This window comes from Pteropus medius, unplaced genomic scaffold (assembly GCF_902729225.1).
Source record: "Pteropus medius unplaced genomic scaffold, Ma_sr-lr_union100, whole genome shotgun sequence".
Lineage (NCBI taxonomy): Eukaryota > Metazoa > Chordata > Mammalia > Chiroptera > Pteropodidae > Pteropus > Pteropus medius.
The window spans coordinates 21,341,199-21,368,549 of record NW_024342467.1 but is presented as its reverse complement, the minus strand read 5'-3'; the positions used below and the strand labels follow the sequence as shown (position 1 = coordinate 21,368,549).

General features: G+C 35.0%; 1 long non-coding RNA gene and 1 pseudogene across 1 annotated transcript; both read left to right on the top strand.

The window, feature by feature from the left end:
• Window positions 1-438: 438 nt before the first annotated feature.
• On the top strand, window positions 439-27,351 carry LOC120601970 (uncharacterized). Its single transcript, XR_005652607.1, has 5 exons — window positions 439-759; window positions 2,056-2,173; window positions 20,856-21,016; window positions 21,146-21,254; window positions 26,764-27,351. It is a non-coding gene; the product is annotated as an uncharacterized LOC120601970 (long non-coding RNA).
• LOC120602557 (uncharacterized) lies at window positions 14,278-14,396 on the top strand (annotated as a pseudogene).

Below are 27,351 nucleotides of genomic sequence, written 5' to 3'. Positions count from 1 at the left end.
ATGTCTAGAGCAATGTTTTGCAAAATGCATCCACGGAACACCTGCCGAATGCAGATTCCCATGTTCCATGCAGATCTGTGAAGTCAGAGTCTTTGGAATTGGGAGATCAGCAAGTTTGACAAGGTCCCCAAGTAAGTCTTCAGTATACTGAAGTTTGAGAACCACTACACTAGAGCTCACTGGTTAGTTTCCAGATAACATTTCTGAATTGCATGGTGGAACAGTGAATTACATGCTTACTGGAAATGCATAAGTGCCAGCTCATCCAAGGAGAATCTGCTCTCCCTGTTGCTTAGTTGATTGCCAAGGCATTTGGACATGTTTTTAATAAGCCACTTCAAAATTCTGTACTTTTGATTCATGCCAAAGAATATCGGATTTTCTGTGATACTATTCATATAAAAAATTCAATTATAGAATTTTTGTGGCATATTAACTAAAGAATGTTCAGTTTATATCTCCCCACTGATATTTCGAAATTATCCTTGAGTCAAAGCAGACTACTAGGCAGCAGCCATACTTGTCTATGACAGGACAACTGATCTACTTTTACAAAACTATACTGTGATCGCTGTACAGTGTGTCATCGGCAAGCTTTCTCTGACTCATGTGTTGGGAAGATATGGCTGAAGACTTTGTTCAGTGCATCACAGTATATATCCATGATGAAGACTCATGGATCACTTAACTAGGAAAACAATAGCTTTTCCTTAACCATAAATGATCTTATATCTCTCTTTGCTTCAGCTGCTTGGAATAGTAAGTATGAAATATCTAATATCACTTATTTCATAAAAACTTTAATTCTAGCTGAAATTATTTCCCTTTCTTAATTTTTTCTTGGACCTCTTTTCTTCACCTACTTCAGTTTTCATCTTGCTTGTCACATTTACTGTCTGAGGCTTTTTGACTCATTTTTGAAACAATGAGGGACATAAATAAACCTTTATTATACTAATGGCCCAGAGTTGCATAGTCACGACTATTCAAAATCCCTGTGGATATAATTCCTATTGTACAAATTTTATCTTTCAATTTTTTTCTGTAAATTTTCCACTATACAAATGCAACAATGTAATAAAGAAAAAAAATTCTAATCTTTAATACTTGACTGAGACTAGCATGGGCAGTGATGAAATACAGTGTTTTCCATTATGGGGGTAATCAAGCAAAAGTTAAGTGACTCCTTAGCAAGAATATTGTAGAAGGGTTTCGATGTCAGATAACACATTGGATGACAGATATTTTGAGTCTCTTCCAACTCTGAAATCCTTCAATCTATTAAAAATGACATAGTTATTATTAGAAAAATATAAAATCAGCAAAAGAATGAAAAGAAACATGCATTTCTCATTAAGGAGTATTTATAATACATAGCCAGGAAAAAAAAAAATTACATTTCTATGAATAGAGTAAATAAAACTTGCTTTATAGTATCATTTTTTGTCAATATTAGCAGGCATACACTACTTCCTGGGTCCCCAGTTTCTATCTCAAATCGTGTGAATGAACAAGCTACAGTGAAGACTGAGTGATCTAGGAACTTGACTTCCTAAAGCTTCCTTACCAGCTTTTGCTTCATATTTCTTCAGATAAAACTCTTTTTGAAAAGTATAATCTGTAGTGCCAGGAAATCAATTAATTTTAAAAACTGCCAACTCTGCCAATAACCAGTAATATGAATGTACCCTTTTGCATTGAGGGTGTGAAAAAATTAAATGACCAAACACCTTCTGCTAAATCCAGCCCTGAGAGAATGTTGCTTCTCTGCAGTGAGGCTCTTTGAAATGAGAAATGGAAACAGCAATAAAAGAAAATGCCTCCGAGCAATCGTACAAATTCTTTCAAGTGGCACTCAGCCCAGAAGACACTTTCATTCTGTCTGAGGAGTAAAATTCCCTGGAGGCCCACCTAACCCCAGCATTTCAGAGCACAGTGGGGCTCCCTCCACAAATACCCCTTCTTCTGATAAGCCAAAGCTTGTGCAAATTAGCAATAACCATTAGAAATAAAAATGATGACCCAAATATGAATATTGTTATTATTGAATCCTAGGACAAATATAAGCTTGCAATAGAAGACTTGAACATAGAGATGTTGCAAACAGCAGAGAACTCTGCCATTTCCATACTAAGGCTGGAGTAGGACCAGATGGGATGGGCCACAGAGAAAGGTAATTACATTGTTTTGAAAAAAAATTTTTTTTTTTTTGAGTCTCTCTTGTGATCTAGAGTCCTGGTCAGCAAACCGCACCTGTGAGACATAGCTGGTCTGCCACCTGAACACCATTCCTGATGTCTCGTTCACGGCTGTAGCGGAAGCATTAAGTAGTTGCCACAGAGATGACATAGCTTGCAAAGCCTGAAATATTTTCTATCTGGCTCTTCACCAAAAAAGTGTGATGACACTTGATCTAAAGCATGGTCACATTTTTATGAATGTCCATGCGTGCTTCCTTTTGAACTACATTTTTAATAATTATTTTCAAAAGTATTTGCAGGAAGAAAGACTGCTCACTTTTGTATCCCTGACGATGCTTTGATTTAGCTCTCTTTCTTGAATGATAATTTTTAGACGTAAAATTATTCAGCATTTATAATAACATTTTTTTGTCTTCTTGTATTTAGCACTGCTGATGAGAAGTCTGCGATTGTAGTTGCTATGTAAATAACTTGTCTTTCCTTCCTACTTGCACTTAAAATTTCATTTTTATCCTTGATATTTTCTAGTTCGGGGATAATATTTCAACATGGTTTTATTATTATTTACTCTGATGCACAATGAGTGTGCATTTTCAACATTTAGTTTACAGGTCTTTGTTCGGAAAAATTTGCAGCCATTATTTTTTGGAATATTCATTTTTTATTTGCTTCTTCTTTTCCTTAATCTAATATGTGTCTTTTGCAGTCTATTACTATTCTTATATCTTCTGCATTCCATAACTTCTCCTTTACATTTTTTTTTATCTCAATATCTCTCTATATTAAGTTCAAGGTACCTCACGGTCTTTTTTTCGTGTGTCTGTGATTCTTGGAATTCTCTCTTTATTTGTGTAAAATTAAAGTCTATATTTTTCACTTCCAGGATTTTGAATTAGTTAATTGTCAAATACATCTTTTCTCATTTTTTTTTTGCTTTTAGTTGTTCCTTTTTAAAAATATTACTTCTTCTATTATACATCTGAATTTATTCACCGAATATTTCAAAGCCATGTTTTGATAGTTCTTTTACTTTTCATTTTATGTGCATAAATTATTTTCCCATTAGTTCATTCGGGAGCAGTCTTCCTTGACTGATGTATTTTGGACTGATGGTTTGTAGGCTCATCTCGAGAAGGGACTGTGTAATTATTGTTGTTGCTGTTGTAGTTTGTATTCTCTCTCTGCACACCCATTGTTGTCTAGGAGTTTTGGGGCTTCCTTTACCCGGCATCCCTGCCCCACTCTTCCAGGCAGAAGAGGGTCCAATATCAGCATGTGGGTAACTTGGACTCTGAAACCACAGAGAGCTCAAGGATAGTCTCTGCCACAGACAGAAGAATAGCTGACCACAAGCTTTATCATCTTTCTCCTACTCCCATAGGCATTCAGCTTCACATAAGCCACAACCTTCACATAAGCCACTTGTTTGAGAACCTGGCTCTTGTCCTTTACCTGGCTGGAGATATACGTATACACTGTCTTCCCATAGGAGACAAACTCTTCCCAGCTCCAGACCTAGAGTCCCGTCTTGCTTGATTCTTTTTTTTTTTCCTTCTATTTGTAGTTTATGGACATATCTATCTTATTTTTGAGCACAAATTTATATTTTTATTTTCAATTTTCATTGTTTAATCGATTACTGCTGTGCTTAGTTGAAAAAAATAAAGGATAGATAGATTCTAGCTATAAACTTTACTATGCCATTTTGAAAAGATATGAGTAAACATGGAAACCAGAGGGACAATCCGACTAATAAAAGCAGAGCATCTAGAGTTATGATCCAGAAATTCCAATCCTAGATTTATGCCCATCAGAAATGCCTACATATACTTACCAGAAGACATGTACTAAAATATTCATAGACCTATACTATTCAGAATAGCTCCAAACTGGAAGCTATCTAAATGCCCATCTGCAGTGGAACAGATAAATAAATCACGGCATAGGCACACAGTGAAACATTACATAGTAATGAGAATGAACAATCTGCAACTAGTTACGGTAACGTGAGTAAACCTCACAGGTAGAATGGCGAGAAAGAAGACAGACCCAAAAAAGTTCTCGCGATAGAATTCTGTACCAGGGTAAACGTACGGGGTTAGAAATCAGGGTGGCAGCTACCCTCCTTATGGGGTTACTCCTGGAAGGGACACAAAGGACACCTTTCAAAAGGCTAGCAGTGCTTCTTACTTCAGGCACGTATTAAATGGATGCGTTTCCTTTAAGAAAAATCATCAAGTCGTATGCTTCCGTGATACGTTATAAAACAGATCGTAGTACGATGAAATCGTTTTTTAAAGGTGTGATAGAACTTCACCAGTTCAGTGGTTTTCAAACTTCACTCCTAAAACCCTAAAAATCTCTGGACTTCAGGGCTACTTCTGGCTTCCACTAAATTGCAGGCTTGTTCAGTTTGGTTTTATTCTCTCAAGAGAACACTGTTCTCCACACTCCCAGCTATTGAGTAAGAATTTTGTCTCTGGGAGAGCAATCAATTACATAACTGTAAAATTATTTTTAATTTCTTTCATTAATTGAGTAGACTTTCAAAGAGATTATAAAAATTACATTTACATTCATAGAGAACTTTACAAATTGAAGAGAACTGGAAATTCCTGACAGATTCTTATCTGTATATCCTTTTATCCTCTGATTCTGAGGCTGATCATAATTTCCTTCCATAGGTTGTACTCAGTCTTATAACTGGGCCCGGGCAGAAAGTAGAAGGAATCTTATGACGTTGTCTATCAGTCCAATGACCCCAATCCATTGATTAGAGTACACTGATATTTGTGTTCCTACGTCATTCACAATTACTCTGCATGGTTTCCTAGCCTTCCGTTTTAAAAACTTGCCTCTCTTCCAAGCAGGTGAATACTGCATGCTAGAATTTTTGTCAATTACCTGCTCTAGCAGACAGCTACGATCTTGGATTCTAACTGAAATTGCTAAGAAGCGTTGCATCAATTATTTCTTCCTATTGATGTATCTTTTGATTTTACAAATCCATAATAGTCCCAAAGTCAGAAGTTCATACTAAATCATTAAATTTGGCCTACAAACTCTCAAAATGCATCTAATTTTGTCCAGTATTCTGAAGCATGCTACTATTGTACCTATTTTTCCCAAAAGCCTATCTTTTAAAGCAAAGAAACCATCAAAAAAATTATCTTCCTAAAAACAGGCAATTCGCTTGAAGCTGGGATGTACTCTGTTATCAGAACCCAAAGAGCACACTCAGTGATTTACCCTAAGCCTATGAAATCCTTATGGATTATATTCCAAAGTCCAAGAAAAAGAGGTAAAAACACTATCCATAAACCAGGAACCCTCTTCCCCCCCAAAAAAAAATCCACTCATACACAGCCTATCTCAGCATTTCTCAGCCAGTAAGAGTCTGTCATTGACTGAATCTTTCTCCTTACATTTTTTACTCCAAGCCAAGAATCATCTAACTGATTCTTCTTCCAGTTTGGATTTAAGCTGACTTTTCTATCTTGGCTCTAATTAGTCCCTAGAATATACAGACACTGGCCATCTATTCATCATCAAACTCAATATCTGCATGACATTAGTAGTCTGACAAATTTTCAGTCCTAGTCTGATTTGAGCCCTGGTTTATATAAGAACCATCTATTTGGAAAGGTCTTGTTCAGGGTAAGAAGTCATGGTCACTGCAGACATTCTCATGATCACTGGAAATGTAAGTAATTGATTGTGACACTCTCACAGGATTTGACAATATATCCCCATAGAGCAATTCAAGTTGTCACTACTAAATGATTGGAGTTTTCATAAGAGATAAAATGAGTTGAAACTCAAACTTAAACGTTACACAAGTTTCTGTTTAATTAACCATAGCCTACTCTATGCCAAAAGAACATAAGGAAAAGTTTGGATTATACAGAAATCAATAAATCAATAAGATAGATAGATGAGTGATAGGTGATAGATGATAGATGATAGATAGATAGATAGATGATAGATAGATAGATAGATAGATAGATGATAGACAAATAGATGATAGATGGCTAGATAATGATGATGATGAAGAGAGAGAGAGATGGATAGATGATAGACATGTTTTCTTTTTTCTCTCTGACCTTCCACATTTATAATTCCCTATGTGGCCCTAGTTCTTATCACATATACATCCTTTAAGATCTATTTTACTAATTTATTAGACTTCTCTTTTAGTTTATGATGTGATTTCTTGACTCGGGCATCTGGTCACATTTGGTGGGACCATGCAGTATATTCGTATTTTAGAAGACAGGAGACTAAGTCTACCTAATCAGTTATCTTCTGAGGACTTTTGGCTACACCAGCATCTGGCAACTTAACATTAGCAATACTTTATACCTGGTACTTCCTTTTATCATTATACTTCTTAAACTTTTCGATAAGGTTCTGTCTCATTTCTATTTACTCTCTCTATTCGTCCACCGATTCCTATTTCTACTGTATTTGAAATATAAAACAACCACGCTTTGTAGAAAGAAATAAACTTAATAGAAGAAACAGAAAATCCACAGAATTTCACACTTCTTCACTAATTTTTCGAATTAATAAACAATTACTCATGTCCCTTTGTCTTCACTCTTCTTTCACAAGACCACTTAGTGGAACGTATTGTAATATTTTCCATTTTTTTATTCTATGCACTTAATTAATACTTTTAATATAAGTAAATATTTTATTTGCACTAATTTGTTCTCAACAAAATTATTTTGCCAGCACTGTTTTAGGTATGTAGCAGATAGTTCCTGAACTAAGTAACTGCTTGAGGATAATTCCAAATCTCATCCTAGAAAAAATAATAACTTTTTGATTAAAAAAAAACTTGTGATGAATGTTAGAGAGAGCTTCTCTATTATACACCAAAATATAAAACACAGAACACAAGCAGGAAACTCATTCTTCAGATCTGTTAGTCTCTACGGGTCGCAAGAAACCAAACACTTCCTTTGGAATTTTACTCTCCCCTCTAGAACCCAGTACAGGTGACAATGACGGAGCAATACATCATAGTGTAAGAAGAGTTTCTTTCGTTTTCCTCACATTTCCTAAGAGGCTGAGATGAGTCAGAGGGAGATAGAGATCCAGCACCATTCAAGCAGCTGCCCTGTCCAGAAACCACCTTCCAACATGGTACACTGGACTCTGGAAGGGTCTCTGGCTACTCCTACCTACAGACTAATGCTTTGAAGTGCAAATTAAAACCGAGGACCTTAACTTCCAATGTACAGCCTTCACTCAAAGACACTGCTGATAGCCTTCAGGTGACTGAACTAATCTCATGCCAAGATAGAATTAATTTTGAAGTAATTTGGAAAAAATGTGAAATATAACTTTGAGGGACCCAGAATGATGTCCTTTATTAATTTGCCATATGGATTCAGAATGTATAGTAAATTTATGCAACCATTCTCAACAATGATCTTTGCCTTTGCAGACCCAGACTAATTTCAAGTGCAAAGTCAGTGATTTAAAGTGTATATTCCTTATGGTTTGGGCATCATAGATTGGCTTTCCAATTATTTTTTAGTTTCCATTAGGTTGGTAAATTTCCCTGTAGCTCATCTGAGTCTAATCATATAATTATGTTCCATTTAATTGAAAATGAGTAGCTGAAAATATTTGGACTGAAAAAGCAGTAAGTCTCAGAAGAAGAAGGTTTTCTCAAATATTCCAAACAAAACTTTCATTGTTGTTGTTCTCTGCATCATTGACCTTGGACCAAAGATTTTACAAAACGTTGAGGTGAAGTAAGCAAGATGTTAAGAAAAATTGATTGTAACTTATTAAGTAGAGCTTAGTAGTTAAAAATCTAGAATTTAGTGCTCAATTTCCAGTCTTGATAACAAACTAAATGGCGTGTCTAAGGCTCAGTGTCTGCAATCTGTAAATAATAATGGTACCTACTACCTCTGTCAGGTACTAGGTCTCCATTCCAACATCCTCGGGTGAGCCTTCCTCCTCTGGAGACACCGAAAAATGACAGCAGTACCCCCCATACTGTCTTAGATCTAGAGTTCTGAGTTCAAGATACATTCCCATAAGTATGTGTACTTAAATTAAGCAAGTTTGAAAGTAAAGATGAGGCGAAGATCACCTTGGTGTTGCCTTAGGCTCTGGACAACAAGGGAGCAGAGACATAAATTTTACTTTTCTCTGTAGTCATATTCCAGGATGTAGACCCACTTATGAAAGTCGGGAGGGGGCTGTGGGACAGCTGTGGCCGGGACCACACATTCCGGCGCCCAATCACTAGCTCTGTGTGTCTCATTAAGGAAATTGCTTCATTGATGGCTTGTTGATATGGTTTTGTGACCTGTGGGTTGCAGCTATGGCCACGTCACTTCATAGTCTCTTAACTGGTAGATATCATGACAGGCTCTGATTTTGGCAGAAGTAGGAGAGCATCTTTCATGTGCTATTGGGCCATTCATGTATCTTCTTTTGCAAACTGCCAAGTCTTTTGCCCTTTTGTTTTATTGGGTTGTTTGCCATTTTTTCTTTTATATTGAAGGATGATTAGCATGTACTGTTCTTATATCTTCAGCTTAATGACTTTTGACCTATGTGTTCACCTGTATAATCACCAATCCACTTAAGATATAGAAAGAACATTTTCATCATCATGGAAAATTTCCATCTTCAATTCACTAAATCCACACTCCCTCAAAAGCAAGAAATTTTTTTTTTTGTTTCTAACACTTTGGATTTCAAGATTTGCTGGGTCTTAGACTTTATAAAAATGGTATTATGTACATTATACTTTTTTTGGTATCTGGCATCTTTTACATGATTAATCTATACTGAAATCCATTCATGTCACTGCCTGAATTATTAGATTTTTTAAAAATATATATTCCTAAGGAGAATTTCTTCATATAAATATACCAGAATAAGTTTATCCATTCTCCTACAAATGGACTTTGGATTGTTTCAATTCTTTGGGTATTATGATAAAGCTTCTATAACTTTTCTTTTATAATTCTTTTGTAGACATATGTTTTCATTTCTCTCAAGTCAATATGTAGAGGTAAAAAAATCAGAGTCATTGGGTAGATTATATTGAATGTTCCAGATCAGTTGAACTATTTTGCATTCTCATGATCAATGTATGGGAGTTCTACTTCTCCAAATAGATGGAAACACTTAGTATGGTCGGTCTTCAATTTTACCCTTTTTTTTTTTTTTTTTTTTTGCTGTGAAATAGCTTACAAGTGGTGGTTTTAGTCTGCATTTTTCTTCGCTCGCTGGCTACTTATATATACTTTTGTGACATGACTATTCAAGTAACGATGTTAATTTTTAAGTTGGGTTGTGAATCATTTCATTGTTGATTTTAGTAAGTTTTTGTATAGTCTATCTAAAAGGCTTTCTCAGAATATGGGCTGAGAATGTATTTTTTCTAGATCAGAGCTTTCTACTGAATTTATAATTTTGTGTTAAGCAGAAATTATAATGTTTACAGACTCATTTAATTAGTGTATTTCTTTTATATCAAGTCTGTATTCTGACCAAGTAAACATTTCCCAAAATCTTGAAAATATTTTCTATATTTTGAAATACTTCATTATTCTGGGTTTTATTTTATGTCTGTGATTAATCTCGAATTAAGAATGAGATTATGGTCAGGTTCTTTTTTTTTTTTTTTTTACACATTCAATCAGTCTTTAGCATCATTTATTTTTAAAAATGTATTTCCCAAAGTATTGCCTTGATGGCTTATTGAAAATCAGTTGTTCATCTGTGCGGAGGTCAATTTCTAAACTCTCTAGTCTGTTTGTCTGCTGTATTTGTGTCTCCATTACAATAACACCACACTATCTTGATTGTAGCTTTATAATAAGCATAGAAATCAGGTAGTGAAGGTACTCTAAGTTTATTCTTTTTCAACATTGTTGTGGCTACTCTAGATTGTTTGAATTTGCATATACATTTTTAAAATAGCTTTCAGTTCTTTCAAGAGGGTCTGCTGGAATTTGGTGTGGACTATATTGAATCCCTAGATTTATTTACAGTGGTCTTTATTCCTTCTTACAAAATTCATCTTACACTTCCATCCGACACTTTATTTAGCCATCTTTGTAGTGCAGTTCTCCTCCAAACAAACTCTCACAAATTTTGACACTAAATGTCTTTCTCCACCTTCACTTTGAAGACTATGTCTGTGAAGACAGAATTCTAGATTAAGACCTTTTTTCTTTCAGCAATTTAAAGATGTTGTTTTACTCCTCTTTGGTCTATTTTGTTTCTGCTGAGTGGTCAGCAGCATTTAATTTCAAGTTTCCTTGTATGTGAATTTCTTTCCTTCTTTGTTTATATCCACTCTTCATATCTGCTCTTCATCATTGACTGTTATATGCCAATGTGTGGCTTCTTTCTATTCGTTCTGCTTTTTATCTCATTTCTTCGAAATATACTTTGAAGTTTTTCATCAATTTTGGAATGTTTTCATCTCGTAGGTCTTCAAATATTTCCTTTAACACATTCTCTCTTTTTCATCTCTAATTGGAAATTTATCTACTGGCTATCGACCAAAAGCAGTTTTGTCCCCCAGGAAACATTTGAGAATATTTAGACACATTTTTGGTTGTCTAAATTAGAAGTGGGTTTTCTACTGCCATCTAGTGGGTAGGAGTCCAGGATGCTGCTAAACATCCTACAATACACAAGACATCATCTTACAACAAATAATTATCTGGCCCCAAATTTCAATAGTGCCAAGGTTTGGAAACCCTGTTTTAGATTATACAGTATTGTTTTATAGATTTCAGACATTTTGTCTTGTTTTTATTTCACTCTTTTCCTCTTGTATTTAAGTTTCCATATTTTCTGTTGGCTTGCTTTCAACTGTACCCATCTTTCAGCCTGTTGTTAAGCCCATCAAATTCATTCTTTATTTTTAGTATCATATTTTTCATTTCTTATTTTTTATAGTATACACGTCTATGCTAAATTCATCTCTTTTCTCATGTTACATTTCTCACTAGAATCTTTAGAATTTTTATCATAGCTATTTTAACATATCTTCTTCATATTTCCAGCATCTGGGGCATCTCTAGTTCTGTTCTACTGACTATTTTATGTCTTGACTGTAGGTCCGATTCTCCTGTTTCTTTAGATGTCTTTATTTTATTTATTTATTTATTTTGATTTTACAATAGATATTTTGTATAGCACAATAGTAGAGAATCAAGTAATTCATATTTGTCTCCGGAAATTAGTGTGCATCTTCTTCTCTTAGGCTGCAAGAGTGTAGGCTTAGTCAATCTGATCTAAAGTCAAGCCGAATTTTGACTTGTGGCAAATTTAGTTCAGTGGAGTTCACGACTAGTTTTACATACTTTGAGAATAAAATGACTCTATTCTTTTCATTAAGGGCTGTGATGTGAACTCTAACGGGATTCTAGATTTGCTTGTGCTTCTTAAATAAGTTGTTAGCTTCGAGAACAGAACTTCCAGGACTGCCCTGCTCTGCAGGGTTTTAGACTGGTGAGAGTACACTTTGCTGTCCAGTGAGTACCACGTACCGCCCTCTGGGGTTGGGAGTTTTCTTTTAGCCTTGCTGCTCAGTCCAATATTGAATAAATGTAGTTCTTAATCCTAGGGAGAAAATGTTCCTTATTTCATTAGTAAGTATGATGTTAACTGTAGGTTTGTTTCAAATAGCATTTATCATAGTAAAAATGTTTTCTACTCCTAATAGGCTAAGACATAATATCATAAAGAGATATCGACTTTTGTCGGATGCATCATCTGAATTTTATTAAGATGATTGTTTATCCACCTTATTAATGTAAAAATTAGATTGGTTTTAGGCTTATTTTAATTTACATAAAGCAAAAGTCACATTTTTGTGGTTAAAGTTGTATGAGATTCCCATAACTGTAACCAGAAAAAGGATACAGAAACATTTCCATACCCCGGAGGATTACCTCATAAACTTCACTTGTATTCAGAACTGACCCCCAATTAACTCCTGGCAAACACTAATTTCTTCTGACTTCCTCTATTATTGTATTTTCTAAAATGACAAATAAATGAAATTATACAGAATATAATTTTTTAATATTGGGTTCTTTAATTTAGCATGAGGCATTTGTGATTCATCCATGCTTTGTAGATATCAATAGTTTGTTCTTTTTTATAGTTTAGTAGTAGTCCATTAGATTGATTTATTTTGGAATGATAAACTAGCTCTGGATTCTTGAGATAAAACCTACTTGGTCATAGTATAATTTTGTTATTTTTTGATATCTATTGCTAGATTGATTTGATATGTTCAGTTAACAAATGCTGTGTCTTTGTTTATAAGGTAGATTGTTCTGTAAAATTCTTTTCTTATAATGGAATTGTTAGGTTTTGATATCATTGATGTCCTGGGTACATAAAATAATTGGAGAAGTCATCTTTTCTCCTTTATTTTCTGAAATAACTTGTGCTTCATTTCTTCATTACTTCTTCATTAAATGTTTATTAGAATATACCAGTGAAGCCAAGATTATTTGTATGAAGGTTTAAATTATAAAATTATTATAAATAATATATGCCTATTCAGGATATTTTACTTCTTGTTGACTAGTTTTAGTATGTGTGATTTTCAAAGATTTATTTCACACAAGGTGTCAAGTTTATAATCATTGATTCTCTTTTATTATTATTTTAATATCTGTACTATCTTTAGTGCTATCCTCTTTTATTTGTAATATTGGTAATTTATGTTGTCTTCATTTCTTGATTAGCTTTCTTAAAGATTATCAATGTCATTAATCTTTCAAAGCAAAAACTTTGACTAATTTTTCCTATTGTTCATTTCCTATCAGATGGATTTTCTCTTATTAAATTTTCCTTTCTTTTTCTTATTTTGTCTGTTTTAAGCTCATAGCTTTCTTAAAACATTGATTTTAACCTTTTTCTTTTTTATTAGAAATATTTAAAGCTATAAATGTCTTATACAGAATCCTGTAGCTGTATCTCATAAATGTAGATATACTGCATTTTTGTTACCACTCAGTTTTTAATATTTTCTATCTTTTCTTTTGATATCAACATTAACTCATGGGTTGTTTAGAATTGTACCATTTTTGCCCCTCAAATATTGAGAGATTTGTATATATTTTATTTATCAATCTCTAATCTAACCACATTGTAGCAAGCCAGCATATCTGTATGATTTAATTTTTTTTTAATTAATGAGATTTGTTTAATAGCCAATTAAATATTCCCTAAGTGGATTTGGCCTGCACTGGTAATCCCTTGTCCAGTTGTTGGACGTAGTTTTCTCTAAATATCAATCCCATCAAGTTGGCTAATACTATTCTTCGTATCTTTTATGCTTACTATTTTTTTCGGTCTATTTGTTTGATCAATTACTAAAAGAGGTGTATTAAAATTTCCAAATATTATAATAATCTGTTTATTTTCCCTTTGATCTTGCCTGTTTTTGCTTTATGTATTTTGAAGCCCTTTTATTAAGTACTTCGCTATTCTGCCTTGTAATAAAAGGATCCTTTTATCCTTATGAGATACTTCTTTACCATTAACAATATAAATACCCTTTGTATTGAAGACTACTCTCTGATGTTACTACGACACATCAGTAGTAACAAATAAGAAAAAGAAAGGAAAATTTAATAAGAGGTAAGTACTTTTGACTTACCTTGTCTTTATATTTAATGTATATCTACTATAGATAGCATATAGTTTGACTATACATTTATTATCCATTTTTGGCAATCCCCGCCTTTTAATTGTAGTTTTTCTTTATTTAAATTGAAAATAGCACAGATATGACTGGACTTATACCTAACATTTTGCTATATGTCTTCTATTTATGCCATGCTTTTAGCTTTCTTTTCTCATCTTTTTAGGGTTATTCAAATTATAATCACTATTCCATTTACTTCCTTATATGATCTTTAGCTGCATAGACATTGATATATAGTGTGATAAGAAAAACAAATATGGAATAGAAAATGTGAGCATGAACCCTAAGCTATGAAATTTGAATTAGAAGAATCAGTATGAACTAGTGATTGTTTTAAAAAAAAAAATGCTTCCAGTCTATGGCCATGCCACACTGAATGTGCCCGATCTCATCTGATCTCAGAAGCTAAGCAGGGTCAGGCCTAGTTAGTACTTGTCTGGGAGACCACCTAGGAAGACCAGGTGCTGTAGGTGTTAAACAAACAAACAAACAAAAAACTTCCAAACTCTTCTATTGAAGGGCGTAGAAGAAATGTCACCCAAAGCAATGAGTATGTATAATGCTCAGATATGTTGTTTTTTAAATGTCCCTTTTGACTAAAGAATATGAGGTTTGGGACTGGGAAAATAAAAGGTGAGCCTGAAACATATCATTGCATCAGAAATCAAAGATATGTTCAAATACTAAATAAAACACATTAAAAATATATAGGAGATTACCTGAAAGGATTTCCACTGGTAAAATTTAGGACAAATTAAACACTAAAAAAATTATCATAATGGCTTCTAACACATTGACTAAGAAAAAAAAGAAAGGAATCAATACATTCAGAGAGATACTTTTTAACAGTGACAAGAGGCTATGAGTGAGGGAGAGATCCTCCTTATAAAATAAAAGAGATAGGGAAAATTCGCCATTTTGCTACTAACAACATAATAAATAACTTTATAACAAATTTTATAAACAAATGTTAAAATTAGAACTAAAAAAGAAAGATGTATTCATATTTGGAAATTTCAATATCCCTATTGCATTAATTGATAGAACAAGTAGAGAAAAAAACAGTAAAGAGAAAAAATTGGAACACTATCAGTCAATTTGACGAATGGCAAATTATAAAACATAACAACAACTAAACCATACACATCTATTTCAAGTGCACAAGGAATATTCACAAAGATACCATATGCTCAGCCAGAAGGTAAGTCTTCATAATTATCAAATAATGATATGAAATTATATTCATTTTCAATAAGATATCCTAAAAGTCCTCAAATACTAGCATATCAAACACTTCTAAATAACATGCAGATCAAAGAAGAAATTATAGCAGAAATTAGAAATGTTTTTACCTCAATAATAATGAAAATAGAACATATCTAAATTTATGTAATGCAGGAAAAGTATCGATTAGAGAGAAATATATCATTTTAAATGCTTACATTAGAAATAAAAAAGTGAAACTAAAACTAAGATTCTATTGCAAGAAGCTAGAAAAAATAATAGTGAACAAACTAAACCCAAAGGATATAGAAGGAAGAAATTATAAAGATAAAAACAGAAATAAAATAGAAATAGATACGAAATATTTCCAACTGACATCTCCTTTCTGTTTAACTAGCATTTCTATTTTCTCATTCATTCATTTATTCGCACAGCCGATATTTCATTTGGGACTACTCTGAGCTTGGCAATGAGTGGGGTGCTGTGAGGAAGCTGTGATTAATGTCCCTTCTCTCATTACACTCAGGAAAAGAATCATAAAACAATTAGTTTTCAAATTTTTGATCAACTCCGTATGAGAACAACAGGAAGACTGAATCATCACAGATGGATTACGAATTACACGGGAAAAAAAGAGTACACACGTCACCCAAAGTGTCCAGTTGATTTCATGGAGCGCTGCTCACAGGTTACAGAATTTTAGCTGAGGTGAGGTGATCACACAGGGCAGGAGCAGATCCGACAGTGTCTCTTGAGACCGGCCGCATTGCTCGCCCCCTCCGCTGTAGTCCTTCATGGACATGGGTGCTGGGCACAAATATTGTGGTCCTTTTCCTTTGAGGCGCATGGTAAGATTGTGATTCTGAGAAAATTTTAAGTGTGAATTCACTGTGTGTTCTTCTTTCCCCTACTGTGGACGTTAAGATGGAGCCTCTGTCAGCCTTAGCGGAGGCTGCTGCTAACTCACAAGGGGCAGGTGGCATAAGCGAGAAATAAGTCTCTGTTGTTTCACGTCAATAAAATCTGGGGAATGTTTGCTACTGCAATGTGAGCCAGCGTACCTCAACCGACACAGGTCGGGAAGCTGCCGGCTTCCCCAGGGTCTCGCCAGATCCAGGGCTATGAACACTGTGCTGTAATAGAGAATTCTAAGGAAAGGGAGGTGACATCACTATTAGACTGACATCAGCAAATCACATTATCTTGCAGAGAAAATGGATCTTCAGTAGTGAAGTGACCCTGCACCATTTTTCTGCCTCAAATTATTTGGAATTCCTGAAATCTCATTTCTGCACAGAGGCTTAACCTGGCCTGCTCTACCCAGGGACAGTGGACGGCTCCCCAGAGAAAGTGACTCTAATTATTAGAAAATTTACTTATTTTACCGTGAAAAAAACAAAACAAAACATTTTCCTTCATATCTATACACAATCCCCTGTATCGTATGAATTTAATAAATGTCTGTTGGTATTTTATTAGGTCATCTGTGTTTTTACTAAGTTAGCTCGTGGGAAATAATAACTGAGATGAAACATAAATATATGTTAAGATGTTACCTAATAGTATTTTTTTTTTTCTTTCAAAGAGCTAAAAGTATACATCATGGAATAGAAAATGGCAATCAATGGCTTTTACTATTTATACATCCCTAGTGAGGTAAAACTAATGACCGAATTTCAGGATCCATTTTATCACAGTGGAGTATATAATTCTTGTTTATATGAAGCTAGTCTGGTATCAGTGAAATAATTTAACTTTCTAATGACCTTTTCATTCAGATGTGATTAATTCTGTATCATAGCATTAGCTCATGCAGTGAGCCGAAATGCCATGGTAGATATGATAATGACCTAGCAGAATCCAGGCCTATAAGCACTTGGAATTGCAATAGAAAATGCCATCATCTAGAAGTGCTTTGGCATTGGGAGATAGATACAGGGCAAAATTATCTATCACCCATACAGCAATCTAAACCCCAGGTATCAGAGGGTATTAAAATGGGCTTATATTCTCCAATAAATGTAAATTTCCCAAGGTTATTAGTAAAAATGCTCCAACGTGAACAACTTGATCGCTTTTCAAAAAAAACATTTTGTTTTTCTTTCTTTTCACTTATGCATTGGTTTGTAGCTTTTGGCTGCTTCCCCAGAATCCTCTGGTCATATGTTTCCTCCAGGGACGCTCCAGGCGGATGAAAACTCGGGGTTACAGAGTTGCCAAACACTTAAAGGAGCCATCGATCTATTACTGGAATAAACTCACTGTGCATAAACAAAAAGTGTTGGAGATTTGCAAAGAAGTCCAGAGCAGGAAAATATCTAGCAACTTATAATAGAAAATGTTGCCAAGAAAAAATGGCACATCATTTTTTTTGTTGTTCTTGTATTTTATGGAAAAGTTTTTTGCCAAGGAGCCTGAGTCAGACTCAAAATAGTAAAGCCCTCGGAGCAAAACGCTCTCTCAAATGTCTAACTCTTCAGTAAATAATTAGGTATTACATTAGCACCTTAAGTTTACAAATTATTTTCACTTCTGAGCCTCAGGAGGAGTTGGCATGAATAGATAGTGTTGTTCTCTTTTCGGTGGAGAATACTAAGGCCAGAGGATAGTGCAGTGGCTTAACTGAGGTCATTAACTAGTGGCAGAGTGGTGTCAGGAAGAGAGCCCAAGCTTTGGCCCGCACATACCTCAGACCTCATTCCAATGACGTCCTGTGCCACCTGTGTGTCATTGGCACTGGGTCCAAACTCTCTGGGCCTCATTCCCCATACCTAAAAGGGGAAGATAATACATACTTCAAGAAGTTATTATATAATTAAATAAGAGAATAAAAGAAATGTTTAGTACCTGCTAGTAGTATTCTGACAAATATTAAGTAGGCTCTCTGAAAAAAAAAGTGCATGAATACGTGTACATAATTTATTATAAATTGTATGGATGTAAAGGATATTTAGCACAGAATAATAATAAAATATACAATGGTTATTACTGTAAATTCACATAGCCAATGGATTGTACCAGAATGCTTTCCCAACCCTTGTATTGGTGGCCAAATCATGGCTGCAATTCAACTGGGATTTGACAAATGCACTTGGATCCCAATCTGCCATCTCTTTCCACAATAACTGTATCATCAGTAAGTCTGTATGTGGCATGAACGTTGGTTGATATTTTTGTTTACTTTAACAAGGCAGGAAGAAAGTAAAGCAGCCAAGACATGTGTCAGAACCTCACTTGCTCATCAGTGACGTGAATGTCATCTTTGCTGCATCAGATAATAGCTTTCAAATGATAGATGAATAGTTCCTCAAATTTATACTAGTCATAATGTAACTAGATGACACACTTTCACTTTAATCTGCATTATTCACATTTCTTCAGATTATCCAATCAACAAAACAATAAATTAACACTTGATCTGTAGCATTTGTCAACCGTGGCTAATTTCAGCCACCAATATGATGGCACTGAACAGAGGGCGGAGAAGAAATGTATGTACAGACCACACAGTTATACAGGCTTTGCACCATACTGACGTAGCAGATACAAATAACCTCCTTGAGAGCATAGATAATTAGAAAAGTACTTTGGAAGTGATGAGATTTCACTGTTGATTATCTTTAATATTTTATTTGAGTGTAGATTTATACAATTTCATTTTTAATAATAGATGTTTTTAACAACTGGCTTGAAAATTCTTGAAAAAATTAACAGTGGGCTGTCGGATGAGCCAGCAGGAATTGGCTAGAGCATGACACTGGAATCTACCACGTATTAAATGCTCGATAAATATTTTTCTTTTTTTTCTTTTTGTCTTGTTAGCTTTCTACCCATTCTCCTTATATAAATTAAAGGCTCTATCCAGCCCAATTCGGCTTTTCTGCCCATGGCATCTAGGAGCTTTGCAGAGGTGACACAATAGCTACTCTTAATTAAGTCAGCTTCAAAAACGTCTAAACATGTCTAGTTTCTCTTAACACTCAATCTGCAACTAAGATACACATTTAACTGAACATTTACTGAATCTGTTCTTATAATCTGCCTGCTTTGAGGAGAATAACAAAAAGCATGAGAAAAAAGATTACTACTTAAAAAAAAAGAAACACTACTTTTTGTTCTCTTTACAGCCCAACTATGGGACGCAGCAACATCTATCAATATCCTTTCTCTTTCCAGGACCCTCGTTCTTTGATCTAGGGGACCCCTCTGTCTTAAGAATCCAGTGGTGACCAAGTCAGCAAGACTCAGGGCCAGAGGCAGTCTGAGTCTTAGTAGAGGCTCAAAGCCCCCTCAGGACACTGTGTCCTCCTGCTATGTAGTAAGATTTTTTTTTCTGGATAAGAGACTACCAATTAATATTTCTGGCTCTCATTTATTATTCCTCCCTTCTTCCCCAGAAGTTGCTGGAACCTCACCTAGTTCCTGCTGGCAGCTGTCACAGAGGCTTACTGGGGTGCGTGATGCAGAATGTGATGTTCATTCATTCTGGCAATCCTGATCACCCCAAGGCTATGTGGGGACAAGCCCTGAGAAAGCTAGGACCATTTTTACCCACTAATCGTGTTACAGCTCTGATGGGATAAACTCCTAACTAGAACTACTTCCCTTCTGCATCTCTCCTCCATTTTTTGGTGTTGTTCATAAAATGTTATATAAGCATCTTCCTCTCTCATCCTATACAAAGTCTTCTTGCTTCCTTTCTCTCCACATCGACAGCATTCACGTATTTGCTCCGAAGTTGCATGTTTTACAATCCCGCCATAAAAAGAAGCTTCCTGCAGCCTCACTGATACGTAATGAAGTGCACCTTCTTTATTTCATCATTTCCGACTGCTACTGATGGAGCTTTTAGGATAAATTAAAAAATAATTCGATATAATCTGCCCCCACTCCTCATGGGGCTACCGATTTGTAAGATTCAGTTTTGTATCATAAAATAACCTCTTTATTAGGTGCTAGTGTCAACCCTTCTGCTTAGTAGATTTATGACCTTAGATTTGTCACAACCCCTAGTGTCTTCTGGGAAACGAAGATAAATAATACATCTTACTTAGCTAATCTGGGAATACTCAGATCTCACTTTGATCTAGTCACTCATTTCAAGAGGCTCATGGAAGAGAGAGGTGTATGGATAAAGGGAGCAAAGCGGATGAGGTGACCATATGGGACTACAGCTCCACACCCCAAAGTGGGACTTCAGTGGGCCAGATTTCAGGAACCAAATCCTTCTTGCCACGAATAAACAATTGGCTTCTGAAATGGACCTGGTATAATTATGGGGAATTGTGCTGACCGGAGAGGTTCGGTGGACACAGTTTGCTGTGATCCGTTCTGAGCAACACCGTCTGATAGTTCTTCAAAGTCCGCAGTGCAGTTACACAAATACCATCTACCCAGGCGTTCATCCAAACCATCATGCCAGAGCGTGCTGGAGACCTGAAAAACCTCAGTTTAAAAGGCAACTGAAGAAAAATTATTCTGGAATGAGATTGAGCAAGAAACTTTTTTCTAAAGTACCATTTTGGGGAAAAGAAGTTTAAATACTCTTCTTAATTTTTTTTCTTGTTATTATGTTCTAGGTCTCCAAGATTACTCGGCCTGTGTCTTTAAATAGAAATATGCCAAAATGGGGAGAGAGGGTTTTAATATTCAGATTAGCACCAATACCCTAAGCCATGTGCTGCCTGTCTGTCTGTCTGTCTCAACAGGTATTCCGGTGACCTCATCTTTGAAAGTCAAAAAAACCAATAAGGAGACACACTGATAGAAGATTTGGGCATCTCTTATCAACACACAACTGTTAGCGAGTCATGAGGAATTAAGAAACATTAACAATAGATGATCTTTAGCTATAAACTTCTTGAGAGGTGTGAGTTTGAACTTTTTATTCTTCAATGGGTTCCAAGGTTTAAAATGTGCCCTTAGAGTTAACGATAAAACCTGGGTTATTTTTTATCCTTTGCAGTTTCCATATCAATTCAATTCTCCTCATCTGCAGTCTCATTCTTAGGTCTTTAAAGTAAGAGCACATGGAAAGAAAGCAAACCACAGAGAAGGGCCATCTCAACATGCAACGAGCAGAAAAGATAAGAAGGGACGGGTAATCTGTAAGTAGAAAAGCATCATTGTAAGAAATGCTCAGAGAGGATTTCTTTCACTCATAAATAGGTCATAGTAAAAGATTTGCACCATCAAATGCACTTCAAAAAGACTGTATGTAATCTCTTCGTGGAATTGACATTTAGAGTCAAGTTCTCTACTCCCAACCTATAGGCCTTCAAAGAGTTTCTATGGACACCTGGAAACTCATTTGTGATCAGAGTATTTGTACATATTTGTGACTCACGCAAGTAGACTAAAGTAGCTCCCAACCTTGGTCTTTGAACCTTTGATTTAATTCAATCCAATTAGCTATAGTAGAAATTAATTAGTAAGGCAGCACCAAAATGTTTATTCTATGTAATATTTACAATATATTACATTGGCATGATATATTTTATTTTTCTTAAAATCTACCTGAAGATATGAAATTCATATTGGGTCTAGCCCTATATGCTACGTTAATAAAAACGTAATCATTAACCTTTTATAGGACATGTAGAATATCATCATCACTGCACGCAGCACTAGGGGAGTGGTATCAACATCTGTGACTTTATACCCCACATTGGTAGCTTATTGGAAGCAAAGATTTTGTTTGATTTGAATCTGTAGTATTGAGGTTTATTAGAATTTTTGGCAACTGCCAGGTGCCTAATAGATATATGACGACTGGGTTTAAAAATATATATATTAGAAAAATATAAAGAAAAATATGAATCTGCAAAATGAGAGGTTACCCACAAGAGGATATACTTTGTCAAAAGAAAAATCGGATAATGGTAGTTGGTAATGGGGGAGCACGCACCAAACGGAAAAGAATGCTTATCTTAAAAGATTGTGCCGTGAATTGTGAGTGTGGACAGTGAGTGGGCATGTGCCAACATGTACAGTCTGCTTAGAAAAGATAACCCATCCCAACTCCAATAAACTTAGGGTATATGCAGAATCCAGTCATCGAAGTAAAGTGAGTTGATAAAAACCTATGACGTTAGGTAAGATTACTTTGGTATTGAGAAGGACTTGTTTTCAAAATGTAAGAAATTAAAAAGACAAGAGAGAAAGAGTTAGTGAACCTTCTCTGTATAAAAAATAAAATTCTCTGAATGCTCGATCATTTAGAAAATCTGTATTAACTATATGACAGATGAAAACATATTCAATTTTCAGTGACTAGGTCTGATCTAGCAATTGTGAGAGTTATTTGTCTTTGACATTGCAAGCTTTTGGTTGTTTTTTGGGGAGAAAAAATAAAGCAAATATTAAAAAGGAAAAAAAAAGAACCTGCAGTGATCCATGTGTTAGTACATGAGAAACAGATTTTTGAGGGATTAAAGTACCAGTGGGGGAAACAAGCAGTTCAACCTCCCACAAAGAAAGAGGTGAGACACTCCCCTTCCCCACTGCCTTAAACCCTACAAACACCTATTCTCTACCCACATTAGAGCACTTATTTGTACATTTCAGCAGCCATCTCAGCACCTGGGAACAAATGGCAGAACATTATTTCACTCCTTTGAACAGAACCTAACAATTTAAACAGCAGGAGTTCGAGTGTTTTATCAACAGCATGCTACTATCTACTCTAAAAGAGAAAGTCGAAAAGAAAAGGAAAAAGTAAGCCCTCAAAAACAAAACCCCTCAAGGAATGTAGAATGAATGTTTAGTGAACTATGTGTTTGGAATTGAAAAGGTGTCACAGCATGCGACCAGATGGAAGTCATTCAGAATGGCAGTGAAATTATCTTTTTGCCTTTCTGAGCTTCCAAATAAGCCTTAATATTTTGTTCTACTTCCTGTGTCAGGTACAAGAATACACTGCTCAGAAAATAACTGCTTCACTTGGGCCGCCGAGTCTGAGCCTTGTTAATTTCACTGTCGGTCATCATCCAGGAGACTCACTCTGACTCATCTCTCAATGTCACCAAGCCACGAGTCCTAGTAAATGGTCACAGGTCACCCGACGGATCTGTATAAGCCTTACTGTCAATGCTGAATTCAGATAGCGTTCTGCATTCTAGTGAAAGCTCGGCATTCCCTTAGCCATTCAAATTTTTACAAAGAGACAGAATGGAATGATAAGATATAGCAAATTTGAGACTTCTGTTTAAGGCTCATGTTAGTGCATAGAACATAGAATTCTTAGGTACTGTGACAATTATAAGTACCTTAGAGGTTGCGGTGAATATGATACTGTGTAAAATCTGCTTTGGCTGCTCATTCTAAGTTAATATATTTATTTCAAATGATTTAACATTTTATAAATGATTATAAAATAAAAATGTTTACAAAATTCAAAAAATACACACTAGAATGCAAGATATTGGGGGTTCTAGACAAGATCCAGCTCCTCACTTTTGGGGAGGCATAGTTTACCTGAAAGCCAAGATATTGATATTTATTATGAAGGCACACGACATATCAAGTAAGGCAAGAATTGTCAACAGGTAGAAAAAAAAGTCAAGATCTAGATGAATGGCTCAGTAAATAAATGCCACAAGTTTATAGTTAGGGGGAAAAAGTTAAGATTTGGTGGAATAAGAAACGTATCTTGAAAGATAGTTAATATTTAGATCGATAGAGGTGAAAGAAAAAGACAAATTTAAAGTGGTTTGTGCGGAGACACAAAGTAGACAAAATTGATTACAACTAATTATATATACAACTAATTAAATATAAAGATGTTCTTGAAATTAAGGTTGAGAAAGTAAATTGGATTTAGATTGTAAAGTGACTTGAATTTTATCTTAAGGTACAAATTTTAATATAATTAAGTGGCATCCTACCTTGGTCCGAAATGATCAGAGATAGTTTACAAAGATGCAGCGAAACAAGAAAACTTAATTTACATTTCTGGGGAAAAAAAATGAGTCAAATTAAACATGAAGATTTAAAATACTGAAGTATACCTAGGAAAGAAGTTAATTTTTTAAGAAGCATACTTTAACAAGTTACACATTTGTTAAAAGTGATGGACAAGATTAAGTTTCCCCTAATTAAACGGGAAAATCAGGTAACGGACTGGATACTATAAGGCACAAACAAAACCAAATGCTCAGGAGAATCACAACTGATGGGAAAACCAAAGACCTCAGAAAGAACTCGGTGAATATGATAAACAAACCACATCCTCAACAACCCAGCAAAAAACCTGATAGAACAATTTTTCAGAAAATCTCTATAAAAGATACAATTCATTCTCAAGAAAAGTATGTTTTTCCTCCACGAATTGCCTCTCAAGTCTTAGAGAGAAACATGAGTTTTAAGGTAAACACAGGGTTACGGAGACCATCCATCAGAACTTAGAAAGCTTTAACCTGGAAAAATAGGCATCTGGCTTTCAAGAGCACTATTTGCTCTGGAATCTGTGATGAACTGAGTGACATCCATGAACTATTTTTTGTAACAATAGCAAGATTTATAGATAATTGCATAACATATAATTCCATTTTGTATGTCAATGAGACAAATGTGTATGCATATGTATATATTTATGTGCATAAAATGTCTACATATAAAAATATGAGCATGAGAAAAAAATGAAGTATTCATTGTACGTATTTAACATGAGTCCCTTAGTTGTAAAAAGGGACTCATGTTAAATACGTTTCCTTTTGACAGAGGTAAAAAAGAAAGGAATCGTGGAATAAAGATGAAAAACGATTTTTTAATATAGTCTACTTTTAAAAAGCAAGTTATACTCGATTATATTTATGCAAGAAAAGACTATTTGGTGGAATTACAATTTTCAAATGCCTTATGTTTCAAAAGTGAACTTTGAGCTGAGATTTCTTTTGACTACAAAGAGCTCAGACCCACCCATTAGGTTTAGTTTAGAATACAAATCTAAGCAATGTCTGTTTTCAAGTGTCACCTAGATCGCCATGGTAGAGTACTTCTTATTACTGGGATAAGTTAACAAAGAAAAGAGAACTTTTAATATGCCTGTTTCTTATAAATGTATTGAGTTAGGCTTTTCTTATATAATTTTTTTAAGCCTTCACAGAAATAGCAGAGACACATGCAAATAAAGAGGCATTTAAACATATTTCGAATTGAATATATTTTCTTATATCAATTATCTTTATTTAGTACTAAAACTCCTATTAAATGCTGTAGGCAATAACAACCATTTAGGCCAAACATAGTAATAGAAATGGCAATACTATTATGTGATGACCCTGGCTAAGAAGTTGACACTTTGGAGTGAAAAATGTCTAATTACTCTAAGCCATTAGGCACAATTACTATATTCCCTCACCCATGGTGTGATATCACATTGCCTATAATAGGTGTAATTTCTAGAGAAAGTAGATGTCCTACTGTCAAGAAGAGGCAGAAAGATGTCAGGAAATTAAGAATCGCTGAGCTCCTGCTGCATATAACCACCTTGATAGATTTGCCTACTTTATCTCAGCTAATCTGCCCAAGGCATCTCTGAGGAAGAGATGCTCTCCTTCATTAGATAAAGTCCCTAGGTTCACAGAATTTAAGAAAAATATCTAAGTCAATAGTGAGTGGCAGAGTTGGAATCTGAACTCAATATAATTGTCATTTCTATCACCCAGTGCTGTCTCTACAATGAGAAAAAAAAAATGAATTTTTTTAAGAATTTCAATACATATGTCTTAAAGTGAATTCATCATTTCCTGTTTGTTTCTTTGTTTGATCTGAGGGTACATTCTATTTTACCTGCCATATCTTAGAATATACCTCAAAAGAACTAAAGATAGAACTAGAATGAACATCACTCAAAGATGCATAAAGGGATTTTTTAACCCTCTTTTAAGGAAAGGTTTAACATGTTTTGGTTATACGTAAGATAGATGTGTCAATGCAGGCTGAGCAAGACTTCGCTCTTGTCTTCATTTAAGTATAGTTAGAAGAAATAAGTATGGCTACCAAGTTCAAGTCCTGGCAATAGCACTAGACTTATCAATCCCAAGGATGCTCTATTTTAGGGGAATATCTATTCTTTTCTTTCCACCTTCCCTCGATAGCCTTGGGGAACACAAAAACCTCATCATCATATTTTACTTGCACAGAACCAGTAGTTTAATTAACGAGATCGTCATCTCCCCCTTTCCTTTAAAAATTAGTATTCCAATGCCAAGTCACGATAAATTTATGAGATCTCAGATATGACAAATTTTTGCTTAGAATTTTATAATGGAGAGAAGAGAGAACAACTGTGTCTTTCACTGTTTTACGATTGAAGTAAGTGGCACAGAAGAAGCTGGAGGATGAATAATCAGAAACTACTGCAGAATAACCATGGGTGATAAGAATTGGGGTAATCTCAAAGACAGGAGATTGTTATTATAGACTACTCAACCAAAAAAGAAAAAAAAAGCCCTTCTTCCTTTGCTAAATATATAGATTATCAGTCAGGGTTCAATGAGAGAATCAGAACCACTCACAAGGATTTAGAATAAGATTTTATCATAGGGTTGGAACCTCATACAACTGTAGAAGTTGATCATACATTCTTGGTTTAGCTATTTCTTCTGTTTCTAGTGCTGATTCTGGAGTCACAGTGCAAGAGATTGAGAAGAAAAGACAGGTCGCTGGGAAGTGAAGGGACAACTACGACATGCAGAGAACTCTTGGCACCTCTATTTATCTATCCCACGTTTGTCTCTCATGAACAACATGAATGATATATAGGAAAAGTTGTCATTTACCACAGTCATCCTAGCACTTGAGTGAGCATTTAAGAAAACTGAAGGATGAGATCCCATGGAAGCAGGAGAACCCAGGAGTCAGCAGCTACCCATGCCGGCAAAGTGAACCTCCAGATACTCTAAAACATGCATGAACTGTGACAGGGCTTGGCCTACATCGAGCTTCAGTGGACAAGCACAACTACTGTTTCTTTCTCATCTACCTTCCAAATATTACACGGAATCTTCTGGCGGCCAACTAATCAGAAACATGCAAGGAAGGAAATTCTTAAACACATTGTTTGGCATCACCAAGTTGACACATTACAAAGCCACGACAGTCCACTCCATGTCTCCATGGTATCTATACACATTTTTTTAATTTCAGATAAAGACAAGAGCAAAGTTTTGCTTCTGTCTACCAAGCTACTACTAGTCCAAG